The following is a 25604-nucleotide window of genomic DNA, read 5'->3' as shown; positions in this document are numbered from 1 at the left end:
ATGCTGTTTAAACAAAGTCTCTCCGTCATGGCAACTGTTGCCAGGTAGGGCTTAGCTTCCTAAGGAGTTCACAGAGGAAAGAGGCTGCTTTTAATCAACAAGCTGGAGGAACCATATGGAGCCTGTGGGCTGAGCACATAATACTTGGTTCCACAAGTCAATATCCAGGCAAAATAAACAAGAATCAAAATGACCACCGTGAGATAGATCTCTCTCCATGTGAGCCTGAGGGCCATGCTGGCCTTTAAGTTTGGGGCTACTTGGCACCATGTTTCTTAAATGACTGTGGGTTTGTCTTTCTCCAACAGTGTGAACTCTTAGAATAGCATAAAATTTACCATTTTAACCAAAGCTAAGTGCACAGTTCAGTGCCTTTAAGTACATTCACACTATTGTGCAACTGTTACCACCATCCCTCTCCAGAACTTTATCTTTTAAAACTCAAACTCTGTACACATTAAACAATAACTCCCTATTTCTGCTTTTCCCCGGTTCTGGAAATTACCATTTTACTTTCTGTTTCTCTGAATTTGAGTACTCTAGGTACCTCATATGCATAGATCATGCAGTATTCATCCTATTTTATCCAACTTATTTCATTTAACCTATTGTTTATAAGACACTTGTAGTGTGTGTCAGAATTTTCTTCCTTTCTAAGGCTGAATATATATGTATGTACCATATTTTATTTATCCATTCTGATGGACATTGAGGTTGCTTTCATGTTTTTGCTATTGAGGATTATACTGCTGTGGACACTGGTATATACATATCTGCTTAAATGGGAAAGTAGACTTTAAATAAGGGAGGACACTGTCTTAAAAATTGTTTGACAAGAAAGTGGAAGAGTATTGTAGAATGTTTGAGCTATTATAACAAAATGCCATAAATTGGGTAGCTTATAAACAACATAATTTGTTTCTCACCGTTCTAGAGGCTAAAATAACTGTCCAAGATTAAGGCACAGGCAGACTGAGTATGTGATAAAAGCCAAACTTCCTGGTTCATTGTTGGTGGTTTCTAGTTGCACCTTTACTTGGTAAAAGGAACAAACAGGCTTCTGGGGCCTTTGTAACAAGGCTTTTTATTATACCCTAATTATATCCTATAGGCCCACCTCCGAATACTATCACACTGGGAATTACGTTTCAGCACATGAATTTTGGAGGGGACACAAACATTCAGACCATAGCAGAGATTCTAAGTGTAGAGACTTTGACTCTAGGTGAGGGGTAACATTCTAAGTAAGTATGTGGTTAGGAATCACTATTCTCCTGTATCAAGAAGGCTTATAAAGAGTTGGGGGTGGGGAGACCTCGATGGAACTCATTCTGGAAACAGCCCAGCCTAAGAAATTTGATTTCTATGCAGATTTTGAATGGGACCAGAGTATTTTCTTCTGGAAGAGGGTGGTGTTTCATCTGGAAGACATCCAACAAGCATGAGATGAAGATGTAAAATAGTTATGATAGTGGATGTTCATACTAGAGATACTGTCATGATAGAAGCTTTCAGTACTGTCAAATAGTACCCCACGTGAGAAGCATATTTGGGTGTTATTTGGTCAGTGAGTCTACAGCATTGTCCAAAAAAGGGTAGGCTCTTACGTTAAAAGTGGTACTGGTAATATTTAGAATATTTTATTCAAGTGTGATATAAATATAAAAGTCTATCCTTATTAAAAATGTACAGCTCAATAAATTTTCACAAATGGATCCACCTGCAGAGCTAGCACTCAGATTAAGTAAGAGCATCACCAGTTTCCCAGAATCCCCCGTCATGGCTCTATTCCAGCCATAACCTACCATTAATAGTGGTAATCACTATTCTGACATCTAAATGGCCTCAATTGACTTTACTTGTTTTGTACTTGCATAAATGGCTGCATACAATGTATGGGTTTTTTTGTTTTTTGTTTTTTTTGTATATGTCTTCTTTTATTCAACATCATGCTTGAGAGATTCACTCATATTATAATTTAGTTGTAATTTGCTCATTTCCATTACCACATAGTATTCCATGTGGGTAATTTTTTTTTCTGTTTTAGGTACACACCTGAAGTGTGCAAATCCATTTCATATGTCAACATAAATTCATGGGAAAACCCCTTAAAATGTCTAATACCTCTAGTTCTCTGTGCTATTATGATAAAGCATCTAATCTGTAGCATGAATCTCAAGATTATATTATCCACCAAAAGGCAGGATCCTGAGCTGATTGCCTGATTGTTCTATTGCCAGAGAGTCTCTTCTATCTAAAGGTTAATAAATGGTACTTTGGGAGTATATCTCAGTATCCTATGAGTGTGTTTGATGGGAAGAGAGTCTCTATGGTTCTGTCATTTCCCGGTGAATTGATAAAAATAAAATTTTTTAACTTCTAAAACAAAGGTAAAAACTCTCAGTTAAGTTTGGTCTGAAATGATCTAACAGCAATTGATCTGAGCTCTGTTGACCTGAGCTCTATTGATTGGAACTGTAAAGACTGTCTAGTCCAAATATACTTCTAACCGTGTCTGAATCTATCATTTCTCAAAATGTGAGTATCCTGAAAAAGAATGCCAGCCAGGACCCCTGAGGAAAATAGAAAGCATGCTGAGTTGGAATGTTGTAGGGAATGTCATGAAAAGTCTATTCATGGAGGCTTGGGCAGGGTTAAGAAAACTAACAAGGAACGTTGAGGCACCAAGAAACAACGGAAAGCTGTTATTCTCCACAAGTACAAAGGGTCAAGGAAAGGCATGTCTCTGGAGTCCATGGAGAACTGAGTAGAGTAAGGTGAGGTCTTGACAGGGGGGATGCTGGAACCGCATCTCCAAGTCAAGGAAGAAGGGAAAGTTGTGTGTTGCAGTGGGGGTGGGCAGGGACACTCCAACCTTTCTCTTTCCTTCTCTTCCAATCTCCTTCAGTGTCAGAGGACAAGAGAGCCTTTTAGCAGTCCACATGGGTATGCCTCCAGGACACAAAGCAACAGAAGAGTGCAACAAAGGTCTTTAGGGGGTTGACTTGGCATACAGAGAAAACTAGTGTCAAAGTGTTACAGGGCTGGGGCCTTCTGGGAAACTGAGGCAGCACAGAGACCCCCCCCCTACCTGTACAAACCCTGACTCTTGCACTTAAGTCAGAAAGTTTTCAGATGTGTCACTCAAAGTACTTGGCAATAGGTTTATTAGATGTGGTGGGAAAGGAAAAATGGGGACCCTCTGAAGGGAGAGAGTGAGTCCTCTCAAATGGGAGAGTTTTGCCTTTCTTGCACACCAGTGTTATTGGGGATCCTAGACAATTTTTCAGAGACTCCTGCTCAGGTCCACCTCTTGACTTTTGACTGACATCAGACTTAAGTCCCCACTGCTATTATAATTTTAGATCACTTTGACCCATTCTGACCGGTTCTAATTGGATTCTTAACCATAAATTCTTACAGATTTTATGGTTAGGAGGAATTATCCTTATCTAGCAGAGTTTCAGGATCTGGTCTGTGAAAAGGAACACAAAAGTCTCCCTCTTCGGGGTAACTTGGGCTCCTCTTATCAACATTATTTCAGGCCTGCATTTCTCCCACAGATAACAGGTAGTTTGCTGAGGAATGTGACATATCCTGTCCACTTAAGCCAGGCAAAACTGCAGGTAAATTGCTTGTTGGAAAAGAAAGTACATGGGGGTTAACAGAGTGGGCCCATTTTATAGAATTATTCCCTTAACCTCATGTTCTCACCACTGGTATCTGTCTGCTGCCCATCAAAAGGACAAGTGTTCTGTGGTATAACATTGGCCCCCAGGACATGGACAGAAAGTAGCACTTAAAAGGGCACCATGATTAAACTTTTTTATATTTTATATCATATTTCTGGGACCTCACACTTACTTTTAATTTCAATGTATTCTCTATGCTTCTGTTTCACTTTAAGTCTTCTTAATTACTGTATCACCTTTGTGTGACCTTGAACTAAAGCACCACACAAACTTCTTGGCACAAGTTTCAATAATGATACAGCTTCTGGGAATGTTGGTTTTTCTTTGGCCAGTGTTCACCCACAGTCTTCTCAACAAACATAATCATGGTTAGGGTGGGAATTTTAAGTCAAGTTGAAAGGCTGAGTTTATCTGCCTTATTTGTCCATCAACAAGAAAAAAATGCAAAATATACAATTTGGATTTTCAAAGTATTCACATTTCTTAGATATATAACCAAAATAATATCATTTTGGGGGAATCTCTTTCCACATCTTTACATTTATTTTGGCTCTTTAGCTCAAAAAATATATATTCTGAAAATATATATTCTGTCAACAAATGATGTAGGGCTCTTCCTACATGAGTATTATTGAAAATGTTATCAGGGGTCGAAATATTATGAAAGATACTGAAAGATGAAAACAAAAAGACTCATAGAACAGAGGAAGAGGATCAGGAAAGGGAGGAGGAGAAGGAAAAGGGAAGTACTGGGGAATAAAATGGAGTGTATTATGTTATATGCACATTTGAATATGTCACAAAGAACCCCACTTTAAGAAATTCCTACATTCCTCATCCCCCCAATAAAACAGGAAAGCGATAAACTAAGAAGGAAATTATTTAAGCAAATGCAAAAGAGATCCAAGTAGGTAAGTGATTTGAATGAGAGTGGAATGAATTATAAAACCTAAAAAATAATTAAAAGTCATCTTATTTTAATCAAAGAGATAACATGCCATGGTGGAAAAAAACACTGGATGAGGAGTCACAGACTTGGTGCTCATCTTGGCAAATGACTTAGCCTTTCAATTTCTTTACCTATTAAGTTGGATTAAAAATGAAACTAATACCTCAAATGAGAAGTTATATGTTAAAGTTTATGGAGAAATTCAATAACCTTTGCCAATAATACATGGGTAATATTTTAAAAAGATCTCTTGATATAGTTTCCCGCGCTCTCACCATCCTTACCTCCTTTAAGATTTAGCAGCCAGACTGGGATTGGGATGGAACACATGCTGTAAAGGCATTGGGCTCTACTCTTAGCCAGAGGAAGTCCCAGGGAGACAGGAAGAGAAAGTAAAAGGAAAGGTATCTGCCAATTATGGTGGGTCACAGGAGAAGCAGACAGAGATAAGAGAGGCCCACAGTGTGACAGATGTATTCTTCAAAATATATGTCCTCTTTGGACTTTGGTCCAGGGAGGGTGGATGTGTTAGAGCAGGGACTCTTGCTTTGATTTATAAAGGTTAGTAAGGATTGTCTCATAGGATGTCCTACACCAACCACAGGTCCACTGCCTCAAAGTAAATTCAGGGGGCATAGTGCTGGGTTAGGCAGAGAGAAGCCCTGGTTTTGACTTTACTGAGCCTAGACTATGGAATAGATGACACATAGGACTGAAATTTAGAGGAGTCTGTAGCAGCATGCAGCAACTCTGAGGAGGCCAACTCAGTCAGGGAGTGACACTGGGCTCAGTGCAAGCCAAGAGATCAAAGCTGAGTCATGGTAGCCACTGGCTTCGTTCTGCAGCCACCAGCTGAATACCTAGAGGTAGGACCAGTCAACTTTCTGCAGTCCAGGCAACCCAGATGGTTGCTCCCCAAGAGGGGCTTTTACACCAAAGGATAATACCATGTGGACATCTGGATTCATCAACCCAGCTCCTATCACGTTATAGCATAAGCCACCAATGCCACACATTTCCTCCCAGGCATAGCTTGGAGTGGGGAGAAAATATCAGAGTTCCAGCCTTTTTAAATGGGTGGGAGGGAAGTTGAGAATTAGTCTAAAGAAATTCTTTAAACTATTAGGTAGAATTAGTTTAACCAACATGACTTCTTGTTTGTTTGTTTAGATTTAAAAAAATGTTTTTGTTACCAAGCAGGATATATCAAATCAAAGTTTTAAAAAAAAGTAACTAAAAGCAAGCAACTCATAGAAGTACTGATAGCTATAATATCTTTGCAATGGAATCACAAATGTACTCACTCCACACTCATATCTTTGTATTAGTCTCTGAAACTCTTGACCTTTTGTGAATACATCAATAAAGCTCATAAAAATAATATGTTATAAACAAAACAATCCTTGGTGGGGGAAAAGTGACTTTTGTGTGTGTCTGTGTGTGGTACTGGGAATTGAACCCACAGGTGCTCTACCACTAAGCTGCATCCTCAGCTCTTTTTATTTTGAGGCAGAGTCTCACTAAGTTGTCCAAGTTGGCCAGGAACTTGTTATCCTCCTGCCTCGGCCTTCCAAATTGTGGGGAGTACAAGGGTGTACCACTGCATCTCCCAACAAGTAATCCTTAAATTACAAAAACAAACAAACAAAAACTGTAGCAGTCTGAGGCTATTTAGTTTGGAGGCAAAACCACTTATACCTATGAGTGGCTAAGGGCATCAGTGAATCAGTATGATAAACAAGTGATAGCTACCATGAAAATAATGAGTTGATTATGTTTGATATACTTTCTTTAAAAAGGCAAAAAAGTTTTGTAATATACTTAAGAATATATTTTGGCATTCAAATGAATATCATTTGATCATGGCTTCAATTCTCTAGTTATAATTGCTATTTTTTCATTCCCTTATGAAGGTTGATAGAGGAAATACTATAGAAATGGATGTTTTAAAGCAATTTTGTGCTTAAATGAGTAATTTTTTCATTTGGATGCTCCTAATTCTTGAATGCTACACAGATTAGACTATAGAGTATCAAGTTCAAATGGGGACAAATCCATATTTTATGGGGATTGAAGATTATATAATTCAGATGACTCTCTAAGAAAAAAGGAGTCACATTATAACTACAAAAGGAAGTACAATTCTTATTTTGAATTAAAAATCACAAAAAGTCAGGCACAGTGTCATATACCTACAGTCTCAGCTGCTCTGGAGGTTGAAGTATAAGGATCTTGAGTTCAAAGCCAGACTCAGCAACTTAATAAGGCCATAAGCAACTTAGCAAGTCCCTGTCTCTAAATAAACTATAAAAAGGGTAAGGGATGTGGCTCAGTGGTTAAGTGCCCCTAGGTTCAATCCTCAATACCAAATTTTAAAAAAATCACAAAAAAAGATCCATTTAAAAAATTCACAGTGATTCTGAAAATTAATTAACTGCCTGTTATACCTCTGTGAAACTTTTTTTTCTTTTGCTTTTTTTATGCTTTGAGTTCTTTTTCATCTGAAAATGGTTTTGTCACATTATGTTCTATATAATTAACAGATATTTTGATCTTTCCATTAGCAAAATTGATCAGATTTGTTTTTATTACTGATAGCTAAGAAGAGCTTATTTTCAGTGTACACCTTACTCTTGGCAAAGTCACATACATTTTTGAAACTTTTTGTCAAATTTAGAAATTGCCATTCTGAGTCCCTTGCAATTCCACATGATAAATTTCTTTCATATGTAAAGAATAAGAAGTGGGAAGATTTTTTCACAGAAATTCTGGACCCACAGATTTCAAACATCATTAATCCATTACCCACATACTTCAGTGTGAGGTCCTAAAGTATACAATTATTTGGAGATATGATTTCCAACTTTTTACCTGTGTGTCACAATACCAAGTAGCACAGGTGATTGAAAGCATTTAAGCAATCGGGATAAATGTCACTATTAGAATGGGCTGTAAGTGCCTAGGTACCACGTGATTTTGTTGCAGCTTCCCTCTAGCCAGATTCCCCAAATGCTCTCCAGAACTATTCCAATTCTTTCAGACATGAAGGGAATTATGAGAAATGGGAAGTTAGGCTGAAAAGAGACAGCAGTCTTGTCTTAGTTTGGGTTGCTATAATGAAGTATCATAGACTGGATGGCTTATAACAACAGAAATTTATTTATTATGAAGGCTAGAAGTCTGAGATCAGGGTGCTAGCATGGTTGGGTTCTGGTGAGAGATCTCTTCAGGTTGCATGTATCCTCACCATGTTAGAAAGAGCGTGAGAGAACTCTCTGGGGTTCCTTTTATAAGGCCACTCATGAGGACTTCATCTTCATGATATAATCACTTCCCACAGGTCTCCAACTCCTAATACTATCATATTGGGGTTAGGAATCCAGCAGATATATTTTGGGGAACACAAACATTCAGTCCATTACAAACCTCTTGAGAGGTGTCTTACAGTTGAAGCTTTTGTGAAAGTGTAAGATCACATGTACTTGTTTCTAAAGCCCCTCCTGTAATACTGGAAGGTGTCCTAAGTTTAAGTTTCTCGGAATCCGCCTTTGGGTTTAGCTTTGGACACTGCTACAGGAGCATATCTATAGAAAGGAATTAATTTAGGATGATGGAGGGTCAAGGCATTATCATGTGATAACCAGTTGAAGATCATGCAAAATCTTGGAAAAGTGACAATTCAAATGGTTCACCTTTGTCTTTAGTGTTTCAAGTCCTGTTAGGTGGAAGAAGAATTTGGAAACAATATAAAGAATCACTTTCTAATGATTGGCCAGTTTCAATGTAGAATTGACCAGCTTATGACATATTGAGTTTCTAATGAGAGTGGGTCAAATGATCCATGTGTCTTCTCTTAGGTCAGTACCACACAGTCTTGATTACTGTCAATGTACAGCAGGTTTTGAAATTGAAAGTCTGTAGTCTCCCAATATTGTTTTTACTTTTCAAAGAAAACAAAATTGCCATTCTGAGTCCCTTGCAATTCCACATAATAAACATCGGCTTGTCTATATTTAGAAAAAAGAAAAAAGGCAGTTGGAATTTTGATAGTGACTGCATTGAATGTGTGTATCAATTTTGGGGTGTTGGCATCTTAAGAGTAAGTCTTTTAATACAGCAACATGACTATCTTTCCATTCTTATATTCTTTTCAACAACATTTTGGAGTTTTCAGTGTATGAGATGTATGAATGTTGTATTTTTTTAGTTCAATTTCTTTTTAAGTATTTTATTGTCTTTTATGTGATTATAAATGGAATTGTTTCCTTGATCATCTTTAAAAAAAAAAAAAGAATCTAAACTTTACATACTTTTGCAAGTCTAAGTTTTCCTTCCTTCCTTCCTTCCTTTCCCTCCCTCCCTCCCCCCCCTCTCTCTTTCTTTCTTTCTTTCTTTTTGAACTTGGGATTGGACCTAGGGGTGCTTTACCACTAAGCTACATTCCAGTCCTTTTTACTTTTTGTTTTGAGACAGGGTCTTGCTAAATTGATGAGGTATTTGCTGAATTGCTGGGATTTGTCTTGAATTTGCACTCCTATCTCAGCCTCTGGAGTTGCTGGGATTATAGGCATGTGCCACCACACATGGTGCAAGTCTCAAATTTTAGGATTATTTTACTACTGATTTTATTTGATGCCTTATCACAATGGTTGATATATTGAAAGTTTTAAGTAAGTTGGGGATGCTTTCTAAGTAGAGAAAAAATTTTTTTTTCTTTTAAACTAGGGCAGTGATGGTGATCTGCTTTACCTCTTTCATGCTTATACTTTAGTTTAAAGATACATTGTAACATAATGGTTAATCAATACAGGAGGCTAAGGGTTGCAGGTGTGGGATTGCCAGGCCTAAATTATAGAAAGGGAACATCACATGGGTTCCCCTGGGATTCCTATTTTTTGTGTAGAAACTGGTATTGAACCTTGGGTTAGGAGGGATTCATCAATGATGCCTGGGATCATAGATACAGGGGACTAAGGAGTGACATGTGACAACACAAATGAAACTGACTTGAGGAAATAAAAAAAGGAGATAATTTGTTGGCTGCAGGAGTAGAGTTCACAGCGGACACATTGCCTCCTGAGAAGGTCAGACATCACCCTCTCTTCCTCAGCTTTTCTTCCTTTAAAGTTAGCTTCATTGGCATGCACTAGTAGTCACCACTGTTGCCACTAGCTTATACCTTTCTGGTCTAGTTACCTCAGTTTAAAGAGTTCCTTCTTCTGAAGTGATTTGACAACAGCCCAAGACTGAGATTCTGAACCAACATGGCTATCCCAGAACCAATCACTGTGGTCTGGAATACGATGACTGGCTAGTCCTGGGGAGGGAGAGTGGGAGGTGTCAGTATCTTGGAACCACAAAGAATCATTGTGGGGGTGGGGGAAGGGCAGTTCCCATAAGAAATATAAACCACTGTTACCAGAAAAGGAGATGGGAGGGGATGGATAATATTGAGTACTCATACTAAAAAATTCCCAAATGAGTATCCGTTATTTGGGAGAAGATGTGTTTTTGAACTATCTTCATGTAGGCATAGTTAAGCTGCAAAATTGAGTAAATGTTTCCCACATCTGGAGAGATACCATGCAAGGAGTTGGGGGTGGGGGTGGAGAGTGGTCTTATATTTCAACATTCTTCTCTTTTTCCTAAGTGGGAATGAATCAGTGAAGAGGCTTCAGAAGAACATACAAAGCCGAAAGTATTCATACGGCAATTTTTAATTTTAGTGGCCTCTTAAGCAAAGGATCTAGGAACACTCTGAATAATACATTTTTCATTTTGACCACACCCTGTGCAGGTGATAGAACTATTAACGTTTCGTCCTTGCAGTTGGGGAAACCGAGGCACGACACTCCCTCACTCAGCTTTCTGGTGGGTTTTAGGAATAGGCCTTCTCGCATGACCTTAGAGGGTCTCCTTCACCCTCCGCAGCGCCGGTAGAAATCCTCACGTCCTTCAGCTTCCCAGGAGGAGAGCAGCTCAGGCTCCGCCGCAGCCTTGGGACTCATCCTCCGCCCAGCTGCACCCGCCCTGCTCTAGCGCACCTTCTTCGGTGAGGTCCCGCTGGCCAAGGTCTGGCCGTCTCTCCTGTCCTTTCCCCCCATTTTCCTTCCACTGGTCCCCGACGTGCAGGAAGCCTTGAGCCAAGCGCCCTCAGGATGGTGTGGGCAGATGCTGCCACGGCGTCTAGCAGGAGAGGCGCCGGCACCGCTGGAGGTGAGCGGGCCTGGGCGCGGGGTTGGGGCGGGAGGAAGGTGGCGACCAGAGGGAGGCCGGCGGGGAGCAGCTAGAGGGAGGCGACGCAGGCGGGTCAGTGCGCTGCTCGCGGGCGACGCCTGGAGAGCTAGCGGCCCGGAGCCTGGCGCTGCGGGGCCGCTCGGGGACGCGCCGCGCTCGGTCGTGAAGCTCCCGGCGGCGCCCGGAGCCCCGGCGCCGTCCCGAGCGCGGGCGGGAGACATGGCTTCGCGCGTCCCCGCCGCCACCGCTGCTGACTCGACACAATCGGTGGGTCGCGCGGGGGGCGCGGCGTAACCCGGGGGTGGGTGGCGGCGCGGAGCCGCCTCGAGAGCTCCGAGTGTGGTTGGCGAGTGAGGAAGATGCCAGCACAAAGGCAAGCGGAGACCCGGCCCGCTGCGGAGGGTGGCGGGAAGAGCCGCTGAGGGGCGCGCCGGGCTCGCTTTGCTCGGCGCTGTCTCTGATCACTGCCCTGGGTCGCAGGGTCAGGACGGCAGTGCAGGGTCCCTTGGCTCTGTCATAGCGGACGCCGCAGCCGGGAGCTGCATGCGACGCGCGGCGGCGTCTCCCGCCGCCTGCTTTCTCCGCGGCGCGCACGGACCAGCCGTAGAGCGCCGGAGCGGCGGGTTGGGGCGACTGCGGGGGCGCCCTCCCGCCCGGCCGCCGGGTCCCACCCGCAGCCCGTGGCGGCGGGCGCCGAGCCCAGGTGAGTGCACTGCCCGCGCCCAGTCTTCGCGCCGCAGGTATCGGACAGCTGGAGGTGGCTTTGTTTTCCTCGCTCGCGCCCCGGCGCGGTCATTCATTTGACATTCTGCTTCCGCTGCCCTGAAACCCCGGTGAGAGGCACCAGGACATGTCTGATGGTTTGGGTATCCCGAGAAGCTGGGACTTTTGGGTTTATTTGAGCATCACTCGAGGGAAAGAAGGCTTCATTTCCTTTTTGGTCTGGAATGTGTTGTGCACATCCTCTGCTGGAGCTTGGGGCCTGGAGGAAACTGGGGCTGCAGATTTAGACGTAGACGTTTCCGAGGACGTGCAACTGCAGAGGTCTGACTCTTTCATGCCTTGTCTTCTCCGTTAGCAGTGCTTAGCTGCTTTTCGTTTATTGTGATTAATTTTAGGAACATTTGTATAGAAGCATTTATTTCTTTTCGACTTGGAAATCTTTAGAGTCAACACAGCTCACAATTAGAGTTGTAAGCATTCAGTCGGTATTAAACTTGGAGAAGGAAAACATCGTGATCATTCTGTAGACCGAGGTGGACGGCAGGCAAACTTCACCGGGGCCTTTAACCTTCCTGAATAAGACTTAGGCTTTGGATGTCCTAGAGTTATGTACACTCTTGATTTCTCATAGTACATATACCTTTGTCAAAGTGTAAAACTTGTCTTTTCTTGAATAGTTTCTATAGTTTGTCATTTAGAAGAAAAAATACTTCAGAGTAATCAACAAAGTCTTCTGTTAGACCTGGTGAAATTTGGTGCATTGTCTTATAAATATGATTTTCTTTTTACTAATTCTCCTATTCCCCTAAGGGCTCATTTCTTCTGTTGCCTAGAGAGAGCTTCTCTCTCTCTCTCTTCTCCCAACAGATGGCTGTATGTTCCAAGAGGTTATCTTTAAAATGACACATTATCTACAAACAAAGAAAGCTCTTAAGTTTGTCTTTGGAGTTATTAAAGCAAGAGAACTGATCTGGATGGTGATATTATTAATGGTGTGAAAATCTGGAGCTTGCAAATCTGTTTGGTCATCAGAAGATTCCTGCAGAGATTGTTTATATAGTGTGGGAGACAGATGGCATCCCTAGCAGACAAGAGAAACCAGGCATAAAGGGTCATTGTATTCTTCAGAAATTATGTACTTCACTGTTGGGAGGTAGGGTAGAGTGGCATGGAAGATGAGAAAGAGATAATTTTGATCTCTCAAAGGAAACATTAATAACCTCATCATCCAGCAGCCTAACTAGTTATTCATTTTTTCTTTCTTTGAAGGTTTACAAAGTCATCATTGAGCTATTTGTTTTGCTTATTACATTAGCACATTTTGGTCTTAATTGTGGTTATGTGAAACAGTTTAAATAGACTAACAAAAATGCTTTTGAACTTAAAATTTCTTGCCACTTTTTGGGGAAAACCAGTCATAGCTATTATATATAAATGACCCCTTGGACTCATAGTATTTCCTACTTGGAAGGACTTTAATCTGCATTAGTTTGAATGCAGTTTCCTTTACCAACTCCATGACAGGTGGACCCCTAACCCCTACCTTTTGCCCCTAGACTGTCAGCTAAGGGCTGAACCCTTATTCTATGATGATTAACCAGCCTCAGACTATCATTGCCTCCATCACAGTTGGGGGGACCTTTTGGCAATGAATCTTTATGAAGGACTGTGATGTCAGTGAGGAAATTAAAGTCATTCTGAACAATGAGAATCCCCTGGAGGTTTTCAGTTCCTACCACCACCTTAGATTATTTATGCACTGTAGATTGCAACTAGATCACAAAATTGATCTTCCCTCTTTGTGAATGCGAGGGAAAAGATTTTAGTATTTATATTCACCAGCCACAGGACAAAATTTAATGAACATGAGTAGCGTTTCCCTGCTCTGAGCAGGATGCATGGAATAAAAGCAAGCATTCGTATTTTTCAACTTAGATAATGTGGTTTTGGGAAAAAAACATACTTTTCTTACTCCTTTGAAAGACTTTTGCATAATTTATCTCAGCAAATGGCAAAGAAACCAAGGTGTTAATCTGTAGTTTAAGATAGACTATGGCTTTTCCTTCTGGATGAATGTGTTTTGCAGGAGAGCTGGCTTTTGGGCTTTGCCCAGTTTTGGTATGTGTCCTGACATCAACAAAATGATCTAATATTTAAAATATTTGGTAAATCCATGACTGGTGTCTGTGGCTATCTCTGTTGCCAAATGTTCCTTCAAGAGAAACCAGAGGGGCTGGGGTTGTGGCTCAGTGGTCAGTGGTAGAGCGCTTCCCTAGCACATGTGATGCACTGGATTAGATTCTCAGCACCACATAAAAATAAGTAAATAAAATAAAGGTCTGTGTCCATTTACAATTCTCTCTCTTATATATGTGTGTGGGGTGTGTGTGTGTGTGTGTGTGTGTGTGTGTGTTATAAAACACATGTATATATATATGAGAAAGAGAGAGAGAGAGAGAGAGAGAGAGAGAGAGAGAGAGAGAGAGAGAGAGAGAGAGAGAGAGAGAGAGAGAGAAACCAGAGGTTCCTATCCTGGGGCTTGGTGGGCTTGGCATAGATCCACATTCCCGTGCACTGCTGCCTGTTTTCTTGGGGTTAAAAAATAAATAAATAAAATGGAACCCGTTTTGCATGGTGAGTTGGATAGGGACTAGCAGTATAGAATGAAAATCATTTTGTTGGCAAATTCCAGGCTTGGCCTGAGAGAGAAGACTATATTTGAATTTGGTTGCTCTTACAGAGACAGGGGTTGCTGTTTACACACAGGAGGTCTTTTGTATCAGACTATGAATGAGAGATTAGAAGGGTGACCAGACCTTGTTGTTTACCAGTGCCAGTTTATTCCTGCTGACCTATCTTAGTGATCAAAAGTGCCCCCTTTCATGTTTAGAAGTGCACTCATTGGATGGTAAATTATATGATCACCCTAGGAACTGAGGAATCTTGACTATCTTTATCACCCCTTTTCTGATCCCAGATTTTGAGTCTTGTTTCATTTCAGTCTTTCATTTGTTAAATGCAAAGACAGAAAATCAGAAAAATTTCAACTGGAAAAATGCATAAGGTAAAAAGAAGTAGTAGGGAAGGCAGGAGAATGAGATAATTGCTTGTCATCAATTTATATATATGGGAACTGAAATACTTTTATTCTTAAGTCATTGTTCATCATGGCTGTAAGCCCATGTTATTATCATCTCCAAGCACAATGAGAAGTAGCTCTTGTCCTTTTATTTAGGGCTGACACAAATGAGGACAACTCCTGTGATTTGGGAGAGCAGTTTCTACAAAACCTGTTTGCAGACCAGATGGTTATGTGGCACCTGCAAATATGTAGGCAGGTTTCATGATCCAGTGTTTGGTACAGTTCTTGGATCGTTCTTGGATAGTTACTGAGTGTCCAGAACACAAATGTTGTTGTGAAGGCTTGATTCCACATTCTCTTAGTTTGCAAGCTCTCTGGGCCATGAGGATAATAGAGGGCTTTTGTTTTCTGTACTGTCTTCCTCCATTGGGTTTGGGTTTCAACTTTTCTAACAGTTGACTTGCAGAGAAGGAGAATTGGTGTGTCTGTTCACCATATGGAGATTTTTCTAAAGGGTTTTGTGCAGGTGATGGTTTGGGTTCTATACCAAAGGTTAGACATCTGAAGCTTGTGACACCTGCCTCTGCAATGGTAGCTGTGCTCCTTTGCTCAAGGATTGTCTGTTTGTAATAGTTCACTTGCACTGCTGGTCTGCAGGTGTTACAATTAATTATGGCTGTCACTTTTGCAGCATTCAGTCCACTACAGTCCTCAAATGCTTGGTCAGCATGTCTGAATGAGAAGAAATTATGTATCTCCTTTATAAGTAGGATGACTATATAATTTTTTTTTTTTTTTTTTTTTTTTTTTGTCCAGTGAAGGACATTTTTGAGAGTGAAAAGTGGTACTAACTGGAAGGGACACCAGATCAGATATCCCAGGAAAACTAGCATGTATTGTCATCTCATGACTCAGATCATCAGTTTTTATACGAAGACTATTCATATGATGGAAAAATGTGCTTAGTTTCTTCTGGATTTGTTCAACTTCCACACACACACACACACACACACACACACACACAAAGGCAAGCACTGATCATGTATCTACAGATAATGTGTATTGTGTCATTGATATAAACACTTAAGGTGTAGTCATTAGAAAATTGTGGCCTTCATCATCTGCTCATGGGTTTACTTTTTAACCTAATTCTCTGCATCTAGCCTCTCCAAACTTTTACTCATCCCCTGTCCTTGTCTAGTTTTAACACCATTCTGTTTTAATTCTCTTACTTAAAAATCTTTGATGGCTATGGTTTTCTCTTTAGTTCTTGAAGATTCATAGGCAGACCAATGGTTAGAAAGGAATGGCCATGAAAACATTTCATTTTTTTTGCATTCTTTCAACTGATATTTGGATATCCATGAGTTAATGTCTGATGTGGGCACAGGGGGTAGACTAATAAATGAAACAAAGATCCCTGACCTTGCAGAGGTTTCATTCTATTTGGAGCAGGGGACAGAAAATAAGACAAAAATTAAGTACATTTTATACCATGGTAGATGCTTTGGAAGAAAGAGAAAATAGAACAGGGTAAGTGTGGATAAGTAGGATTTATAGAGAAAGAAGCCATAAGCAAAGATTTCAGAAGTAAGGGAAGTTACTTTGCAGATGCCTAAGGGAGAGAGTTGCCGGTAGAAGGGACAGCTAGTGTGAAAGCTGTAAGGTGGGAATGTGTTTGGATGTGTTCAGAGGTTCACAAGAAGACCAACAGGATGAGCTGGACTGACCCATAGGGAGTCAAAAATGAGGTCAGATAGGTGATGAGTTGTAGAGCTTATAAGACTTTGTGGTATGAGAGAATTATAATTCCAGCCAATATTCCATTATGTTCTCAGAAGGTTATTATAATATTAAAGATTGCATTTGTGTTATAAAGACTGTACTAGTTAGTGTATATAACTTACATTCAATTAATGACCCATTTCATGTTGGTATAATGTACTTTCTGTATCTTTAGCTTATTACTTATTAAAATATTTTTTGATGGTACTATTCTTCAGTTGTGTCCCTGTTTCACAAAAACGGATCAGTAGTTTAAAGATGGTTCATTGATGTATAAAAATTGTAATGAAGACACAGGTTGAGCATCAGTAATACAAAAATCTGAAATCTGAAATGCTCTAAAATCCAAAAGTTTTTGAGCATTGACATGATGTCACAAATGGAATGTTCCACACCATGAAACTTTGTTTCCTGCAAAAATTTTATTAACAATGGTGTATAAAAAGTCTTTAGGCCACTTGGATAAGGTATGTATAAATCAATTTTGTGTTTAGATGTGGGTCCTTCCCCAAGATATCTCAATGTATACATGTAATTGTCTCAAAGTCTGAAAAATACCTGAAATTCAATTATTTTTATAGTTCCAAGCATTTCAGATAGGGACTGCTCAGCCTGTAGTAATGTATATGCTACAGTTCAGAATGCCATAATCATACTTAGGCAACTGAAACCCACTGCAGATACAAAATATGAATATGTATAGAGCCAAGGGAATCTGTGATGGTGACAATTTCAAAATAGTAGTTGAAAATGAAGAGTGTAAATGGAAATATTACCTGACTATTTCAAAACTATTTTTTTTATGGGCTCACTGTCGTCTTACTCCTGATCCCTATTAGGAGCCAATCCTTAATTGTTGCCTGTTATGAAGCTTTGTCCAATTGTGGCATGAAGCCATGGATGTTTTTGTGTCACTTTCAAACAAAGCACAGTGGCTTCTCTGTTATGCTATTGAAGTTTTCCAGGACAAGCACGAATACTGCTTTCCCTTACGAAATTAATGTATTATATTGCTAAAGGAGGATAAGAGACTGTAACTCTACTAGCCCCATTACAGGATGCTTGTAGCAAAAATAAGTATGAGTCTTCTTATTGAAGAGACAATTGGAAAATCAGCTGGAAAGGTAAAGATGAACATTATCCTTAGAGAGAAACCAGAAGTTATTGACAAAATTCCTTTGTCAAATGATACAGTTGACTGTTGGGTAATTCGTGGAGTAGAGCTTGGAAGAGTGATTACTACCAAGCACATGCTGGCAGGTATCTCACATCGGTAGTTGGATGAAACTACCGATGTCATACAGAAAATGAATCAGCTTTTGGCACTTTTTCAGGGGGGAATGCTTAGTGATGCTTTGTTCCTTTGTTACTGAAAACTTATGCTACAAGGGAAAGGTTTTTCTTTGGGTTAACCATTATTTATGAGACTGGAAAAGTTGCTCATGGGACAGGACTGGCAGAGCACTGGTTTGGGGTACAGGTAAGAAGATGATGACTTTGTGAAGAAAAAATGTGCCTAATGAAGAAAACATGTACCTAGAAGTCAATCCACATGCTACCCAATTCACAGAGAAGTTGTAGTGCCTTCTTATTTTGAGGAAATGCCAAGTAAAAGATAGAAGACTGTGGATATGGCCAAATTGTGGCCCCTGAATTTATGCTGGGCAGTGAGTATAAGACTGCTTCTCCATGATGACATATGCTGACTGAATAGGGGACAGCTGTTTGTATAATATTTTGTGTTTGGAGTAAGATATTTGTGGAGCAAGAAAAATATTTCTTTGTGACACCATATAGAAAAGATTTCTGTTAAATCTAGTAGAGTACCTCAGTAATATACTTTGCCCCTAGTGACCCTTGGCAAGGGTAGGGAAAGAAGGGAGAGAAGCTAACAAATAAAACAATATGCCACAATGTTTGACAGTGACATTTTCCATCAGACAGTTGGAGGTCCACATTGACCATGTAGGTATAAGGAAGTAATATTTTCAGTAATGGATAGTCCTTCAAATGATAATGCATTATAACTCTCAGTGACCCACTGGAAGAGCTTAGAACTAGCGAATTTTGGGAGAGGGTAAAAATGGTATTCGAGAGCAGGGAGAGATTGTACAGTGGGTACAATCTGTGCTTTTAGGATTTTGCAATATTATACTGGTGGCAGAGGGTTCAGGTAGAAAAAAATGGAGAACTCTAACAATTGGACATGATCTTTCTTATATATTTGCCTTATGTTTCATTTTGTTTCAAATGAACTTGATACTCAAAAATTTCAGGACATGATTTACATTGCCCTTGGCCTAACCTATAAAAAAAGAATGGTCTCTAAGAGTCTTATAATTATCCTGGATTCCTTCTTCATAGGCATTTATCTCTTTCTCCCTACCTTTCCCCGCTTTCTTCTTCCTTTTCTCTCTCTCTCTCTCTCAACCTTTGTTATGTCCTTCTTTATGCCATTGAGTTGGCATCTCTAAGCTAGAAAAGACATTAAGAGCTCAGACCCTGTATCATCATGTCTAGCAGTTAGATATGATGTCCAGGGCAAGAGGAAAAGAGTACTGGGGAAGTGAAGTTCTGTACCTTTCTCAGATAAAGCCCTCTAATGTATAATACCAATTAAAGCACATATTTATATCTAAACCCATATTCTTTCTTATAGACCATTTCCTCCCCCACTTTGAACTAGAATGAAGGTGGAATAATGGTCTTTGGTCTAATAACTCTTTAATAATGATGACCGTCATTTAATGCTAGAAGTCATTCATGCATTATTCATTGGACAAACATTGAGAGCCTTGTATGTGCCAGGCTTTATGCTAAAGTTATGGATATAAAAGGTTAATATTCAGACATGACCCTGCCTAGATAAAATAGATAGCCTAGTGGGAAACAGGTAGCAAAGATAAGAATTAACAAGCATATCAATGCAAAGAAAATGTGGCAAAATGGTTAACATTTGTCCAAACTGGTATTGATATATGGTTACTGTTATATTAACTTCTCAACTATATGAATTTCTGAATGTGTGTTTGAAATATTTTGTAAGTAAAAAAATGGAAAAAAAAAAAGCAAAGTTGGAAGCGTGACAAGTCCCTGTGGAAGGGAGTTTTGGTAGAGAATAGAGTGTGACTGAAGCTTCTTTCAGGTGGAGTGGTCAGGGAGATCCTGAAGTGTATACAGCTCAAGGCTCACCTAAGTACGAGGGATGAGGAAAGTTTGGACAATGTTCAGAGAAGAGTCACAAAGATGACTGATGGTAGAGTTGAAAATAAGACCTATGAGAATGATCTCCAAGAACACACTCTAAGAACTAGGGATGCTGAGCTGCAGCAGAAAGCCTAATGTAATGCAATGAGCAAGGCATTTAAAAAAAAATGTGTAGGCATTTACACATCCACAGTCCCCATGGTCAGTAGCAGGAAAGGCAAGTGACTCTGGTTAAGAATTAACCAGAGGAAGAGGACTGGAATTTTGTCTTGCAGTTGAAGAAAAGCCAGAGAGGACCTGCAAGGCAAACTAGTTGAGCCTTCCTGTAAAGAAATATCCACATATTTTTACAGTGACTATCACCTTCTTAGGAGGTAGTTTCTATGCTTTACTCAGAATGGGATGGTGGTGTGCAAACCTTTGGTTTACTTCAGACTGGTCTTCCTTCCATCCCATAAATACCCTAGGCTCATCTCTACTTCCGTACTTTTACCACACAAAACACCTGGAATGCCAGCCAGTTCTATTTATCCTTCTAGGCCCCATGCTTCTGTTGTCCTTGGATAAACAATTTAAAAACAGTGGTTTCCATCATTTTATTCTCAACTTACTCTCTTGAAAAATATGACACATCTAGAAGTCAGTGTAGCTTCCTTTGTTGGTGGTTGACAGGGTGAGGGTGGGGTGGATATCCTCATCTTCTTGGAGGAGGTGGGAAACTGAGTTTAGTTTGATGTTCCCAGATGCTCAAATATCACCTTCTTGGGGTGCTATTTTTATAGCAATTAAGATCTTAATAATCTGCTGTTTTAGATGGTGCACCAGTTGTTTTGTTTCCTGTTACACTTTTTGCCACCTGGATTTTAAGCATTCTGAAAATATGGAAGCTTTTCTGCTGTCTCTGTGTAATGCCCAGTATTGATCATGTTGAGAATATATAATAATCAATGCCTAATGGCTAAAGGAAACATCTGTTTCTTTCTTGTGGACCATTATGAAAGGCAGCTATTTATACAAATCAGATATTAAGTTGGCACAGGATGCCAAAAACTTAATGTTTTTATAGTTTCAAAATGACAGAAAGTGAAGTCTTGGAGATCTGATTCATTCAGATATTTCTCATCTCAGAAACCTTCTTCTTTTGTAAGTCATCTCTTTGCTGTTGGAAGTGTAGTCCACAAACCAGCAGAGTCTGCATCACTGGTACATTTGTTAGAAATGCAGAAACTTAGGCTCTACACCAGACCAGAATTAGAATCTGTTTTTTAAAACTCATTAAAGATTTTATTTATTTCATTTGTTTTAACTGGCGTAGAAAATATAACTGTACATATCAATGGGATAACTTGATGTTTCAGTACATGTATACATTGTATAATGTTTAAAATACCCATTTCCCTAAACATTTATCATTTGTTTGATGAAAATTCTCAAAATCCTTGCTTCTAGCATTTTGTAATGGATCATGTATTACCTTATCTTTAGTCACCCTACTGTGCAAAAGCACACTAGAATTTCTTGTTCCTAACTGTAACTTAGTACCCATTGATCAAGTTTTCCCCATCCCTTCCTTCTTCTCTCCTCCACCTCTCCAAACTTTTCCAGACTCTTCCCACAGACCAGTTCTGAAGGCTACTGACTTCTGAATCACATGGTCAGGTACAGTCACAGCAATGACTCTACTTCTCAGTACCAATATTCTGTGTTAGTCAGACTTTTCATCACTGTGACCAAAATACCTGGCATAAACAACTTAAAGGACAAAAGATTTTTTTCGTGCCTGGTTTTTGGAGGTTTTAGTCCATGGTCGGCATGCCCCATTGCTTTGGGCCTGAAAGAGGCAGAACAGCATGACTGAAAGCTGTGGCCGAAGAAGGGGCCAGGCATAAGGTAAGCGTGCCTTCCAGGGCACACTTCCCGTGATCTACTGCCACTAACCAGGTCCCACCTCCTACGGTATCCATCACCTTCCAGTAGTACATTCAGCTGCCAGTGGGTTAATCCACTGATGAGATCAGAGCCCTCATGATCCAATCACTTCCCGAAAGCCCCACTTGTGGACATTGCTGCTTCTACAAATGATACTTTGGGGAACGTTTCAGACCCAAACTATAACAATATGTTTTCAGTTCTCTGAGTATATACCTAGGAGTGGAATTGCTGGATCATCTGGTAATTTTATGTTTATTATTTTGAGGACCTGGCAGTTTTCCAAAGTGGGTGCCCCATTTTACATTCCAGTTAGCAACGTATGAGGACTCCAATTTTTCTACATCCTTGCCAATACTGCCTTTCTTTCTGCCATCCCAATGGGTTTGAAGTAATACTTTATTGTGATTTGGCTTTGCATTTCCATAATGACTGCTGGCGAGCATCTTTTCATGAGCTTATTGGCCATTTCATATCTTCTTTGCAGAAATATCTGTTCAAATTCTGTACTAATTTGAAAAACTGGTTATTTGTCTTTCTGTTTTTGAGTTGTAAGAGTTCTTTACATATTCTGGATATTAGACCCTTATGAGATATATAATTTGCAAATATTTTCTTCCATTCTGTAAATTGTCTTTTTACTTTCTCCATAGTGTCCTATGAAGCATAAAAGTTTGCTACTTGAGATCCAATTTCTCTTTTCTAAGGCCTCTTTTGCTTTTGGTTTCATACCTATCCTTGTTTATTTTCTGTCATGTTTTTCTGTCCATTGTGGAAATTTGGGTAATGATGTCTCAGTTTTTTGCTCATATAGTTTGTAGCTCTGTTGTTAGGTATATATGTGATTATAATCATGTTTTCCTTTTAACTTTGCCCTTTTATCATTATAAAATATCCTTTGTCTCTATTAACAGTTTTATTGTAAAGTCTATTTTGTCTGATAGTCACATTGTCACTCCAACTTTTTTTCATTACTGTCTTTATGGTGTATTAGTTTACTAGTGCTGCCATTACAAATTACCACAGACTGAGTAGCTTAAAAAACAGAAATTGATTTTCTCACTGTTATGGAGGCTAGCAAGTATCAACAAGTTTGATTTCCTTCGAGGCCTCTCTCTTTGGCTTGCAGATAGCTATCTTTCTGTGTCTTCCAGGAGTCTGTCCCCTGTGTATGTGTCTCTGATGTGTTTCTCTGTGTCCAAACTTCCTCTTATAAGGTCAGATTGTATTAGGATTTACCCTATGGCCTCCTTTTAAAGGTTATATCTTCAATTTGGCAACATTCTTTTTAAAAACAATTTTTATTTTCATTTGTTCTAATTAGTTATACATAATGGCAGAATGCATTTTGATTCACTGTACACGAATGGAGCACAACTATTCATTTCTCTGGTTGTACATGATGTAGAGTCATACCATTTGTGTGATTATACCTAGGGTAATGATGTCAATCTCATTCCACCATCTTTTCCACTCCCCTGCGCCCTTCCTACTCCTCTCTGCCCAATCCAAAGTTAGGAACATTCTTAAATAATGAGGGTTAAGGATTTGAAATAAGAATTTTAAGGGACACAACCCAGCCTATAATACATAGTATATTGTATTTTTAAACTTTTCTCCTATTTGTTTCTCTGAATATTAAGAATTTCTTGTAGACAGAATTTAGTTGGATCATTTAAGCAGTGTATTTTGCGCATTCTCTGCCTTTGGCTGGAGTGTTTAATTCATTTACATTTAATGTGATTATCGATAATCAGATGGGATTAACCTCTGTTCCTTGGCTATTTGTTTTCTATATGTCTTGTGTCTTGTTGTTTTTCAATTCTTCCATTATTACCTTGTCTTCTGTACCTTGTTTTGTGTTAAATATACATTTTCTAGTGCATTCTGCTTTGAAAACAAGGTTACACTAGAAAATATATATTTTTATAGGCCTTTTCTCTGTCATTTCTGATGAAGTTGTTATGCTGGTGAATGATTTTAATAGTTATTCTTGAAGTTACAATTAAAATTTTAACTTTAACCAATAAATGTCAGATCAATTTCAACTTAATCTCAGAAGTATGTAAGACTTCACCCCAATATAGTTCCATTCCTTCCTTTAATATGATACAAATTATATCTTTAATGTGATAAGCTCATCACCATACTTTTATAACTATTAATTTATGCAGTTTGTAATCAGATTTTAAAAGGTGTTATAGAAAAAAAATGCATTTATACTGTCATTTACATTTAACTATGTAGTTAACCTTATTGATGAATCAGAGTTAGTATTTGGTGTTTTCTTTCATTTCAGTCTCAAGGACTTCCTTCAGTATTTCTTGTGAGATGCATTTGGCAGTACCATTCTCTCAGGCTTGGATTATCTGAGATTATCTTAATTTCTCCTTCATTTTTTTACAGGACAGTTTTGCTGGATATGGAAGTCTTCACTGAACTTTTATTTAAGCCCTTTGAGTGTGTTATCCTATTGCCTTTTGACCTCCATGATTTTCAATGAACAATTAATTCTGAATCTGATTGAGATCCCTTGTGCAACATTTTTTTTCTTGCTGTTTTCAAGCTTGTCTTTTGACATTTTGACTACTTTTAAAGGTAATTCTTAGAGTTTGTTGAACTTGTTTGATATATAGGTTAATGTTTTTCCTCAAATTCAGAAAGTTCTTGGGCACTATTTCTTACACATTTTTCTGTCCCTTTTTCTTTTCCTCTTTTGGAACTCCCAGTATAAGATGTTGATAGCTTTTTGGTGTCCCACAGGTCTCTGAGGTTCTGTTACCTTTTTTGGGGGGGTAGGTACCCTGTATTGAATTTAGGGACACTTGACCCCTGAGCCACATCCCCAGACCTATTCTGCATTTTATTTAGAAACAGGTCTCACTGAGTTGCTTTGCGCCTTGCTTTTGCTGAGCTGGCTTTGAACTTGAGATCCTCCTGTCTCAGTCTCCTGAGCCACTGGGATTACAGTCATGTGCCACTGTGCCTGACTCTGTTAGCTTTTCTTCATTCGTTTTCTTTCTGTTCCTGAGACTACATAACCTCAACTGACATATTTTCAGATTTACTGTTTCTTTCTTCTGCCAGTTCAAATTTGCTGTTGAACTCCTCTAGTGAATTTTCCACTTGTTATTGTTTTTCAAGTCTACTAGTTTTTGCTTCTTTAAAAGTATTTTTGTCTGTATATTGATTTTTTTTTTTTTTTTTTTTCTTTGCGGTGCTGGGGTTTGAACCCAGGGCCTTGTGCTTACAAGGCAAGTACTCTACCAACTGAGCTATATCCCCAGCCCTATATTGATATTTTTTGTTGAAACATTGTGTTTACACACAATGTTTTTAATTCTTTCTTCTTTTTGGCAGTGCTGGAGGTTGAACCTAGAGCCTAGCACATGCTAGGGAAGTGCTCTATCACTGAGCTGTGTCCTCAAAGTTCCTTTAATTCTTTATGCCTGATTTGCTTTAGCTATTTGGATGTGTTTATAATAGCTTACATAAAGTCTTTATCCAGTAAATTCAACATTTACTATCTTTGCAACATTTTTGATTGACTGCTTTATTTCCTGTGAATAGGCTGTACTTTGCTATTGGTGTGACCTTGTGTTTGTGTTGAAAAATGGACATTTCAAATAATATAATGTGACATCCCTTCCTCTTTATGGATTTGATATTTTTGCTTTTTGTTGTTCTTTGTTTGTTTATGGACTTCTCTGGACCAATACAGTAGTCTGTATTCATTGTCATGAGCGTGAAGCCTCTACCTAGTTACGTTAGCAATTAGCTAATGATTTGTGTTATGATTTGGATCTGAAATATCCCCTAAAGTCTTGTGTTTTGAAGAATTGGTCTCCAAGGCAGCGATGTCCGGGGATGGGGCTTTGGGGAAGCGATTGAATCATGAGGACTATAATCTCTTCGGTGAACTAATCCAGTTTATGGATTAATAATTTGAATGAACTACTGGAAGGAGGTGGGAACTGTAGACAGGTGGGGGTATGGTTGG

At 39.4% G+C, this 25604-nt stretch overlaps 1 protein-coding gene across 2 annotated transcripts in view; it reads left to right on the top strand.

Annotated features, from left to right (window-relative positions):
- Positions 1 to 11076: 11076 nt before the first annotated feature.
- The window catches only part of HECW2 (HECT, C2 and WW domain containing E3 ubiquitin protein ligase 2), a 390019-nt gene continuing 375491 nt past the window's right edge, over positions 11077 to 25604 (top strand). The window contains exon 1 of one of the 2 annotated variants that reach the window (XM_079132566.1): positions 11077 to 11145. The gene's annotated coding sequence lies outside the window, so the exon portion shown is untranslated. Of the gene's footprint in view, positions 11146 to 11492; positions 11582 to 25604 lie in introns of those variants that run through there. The other variant, XM_079132567.1, reaches the window with a different exon arrangement.

The sequence above is a fragment of the Sciurus vulgaris genome (genome assembly GCF_902686455.1).
Source record: "Sciurus vulgaris genome assembly, chromosome: 3".
NCBI lineage: Eukaryota > Metazoa > Chordata > Mammalia > Rodentia > Sciuridae > Sciurus > Sciurus vulgaris.
Note: the sequence above shows the minus strand (reverse complement) of the source record. Positions and strands in the feature narration are given on the sequence as shown.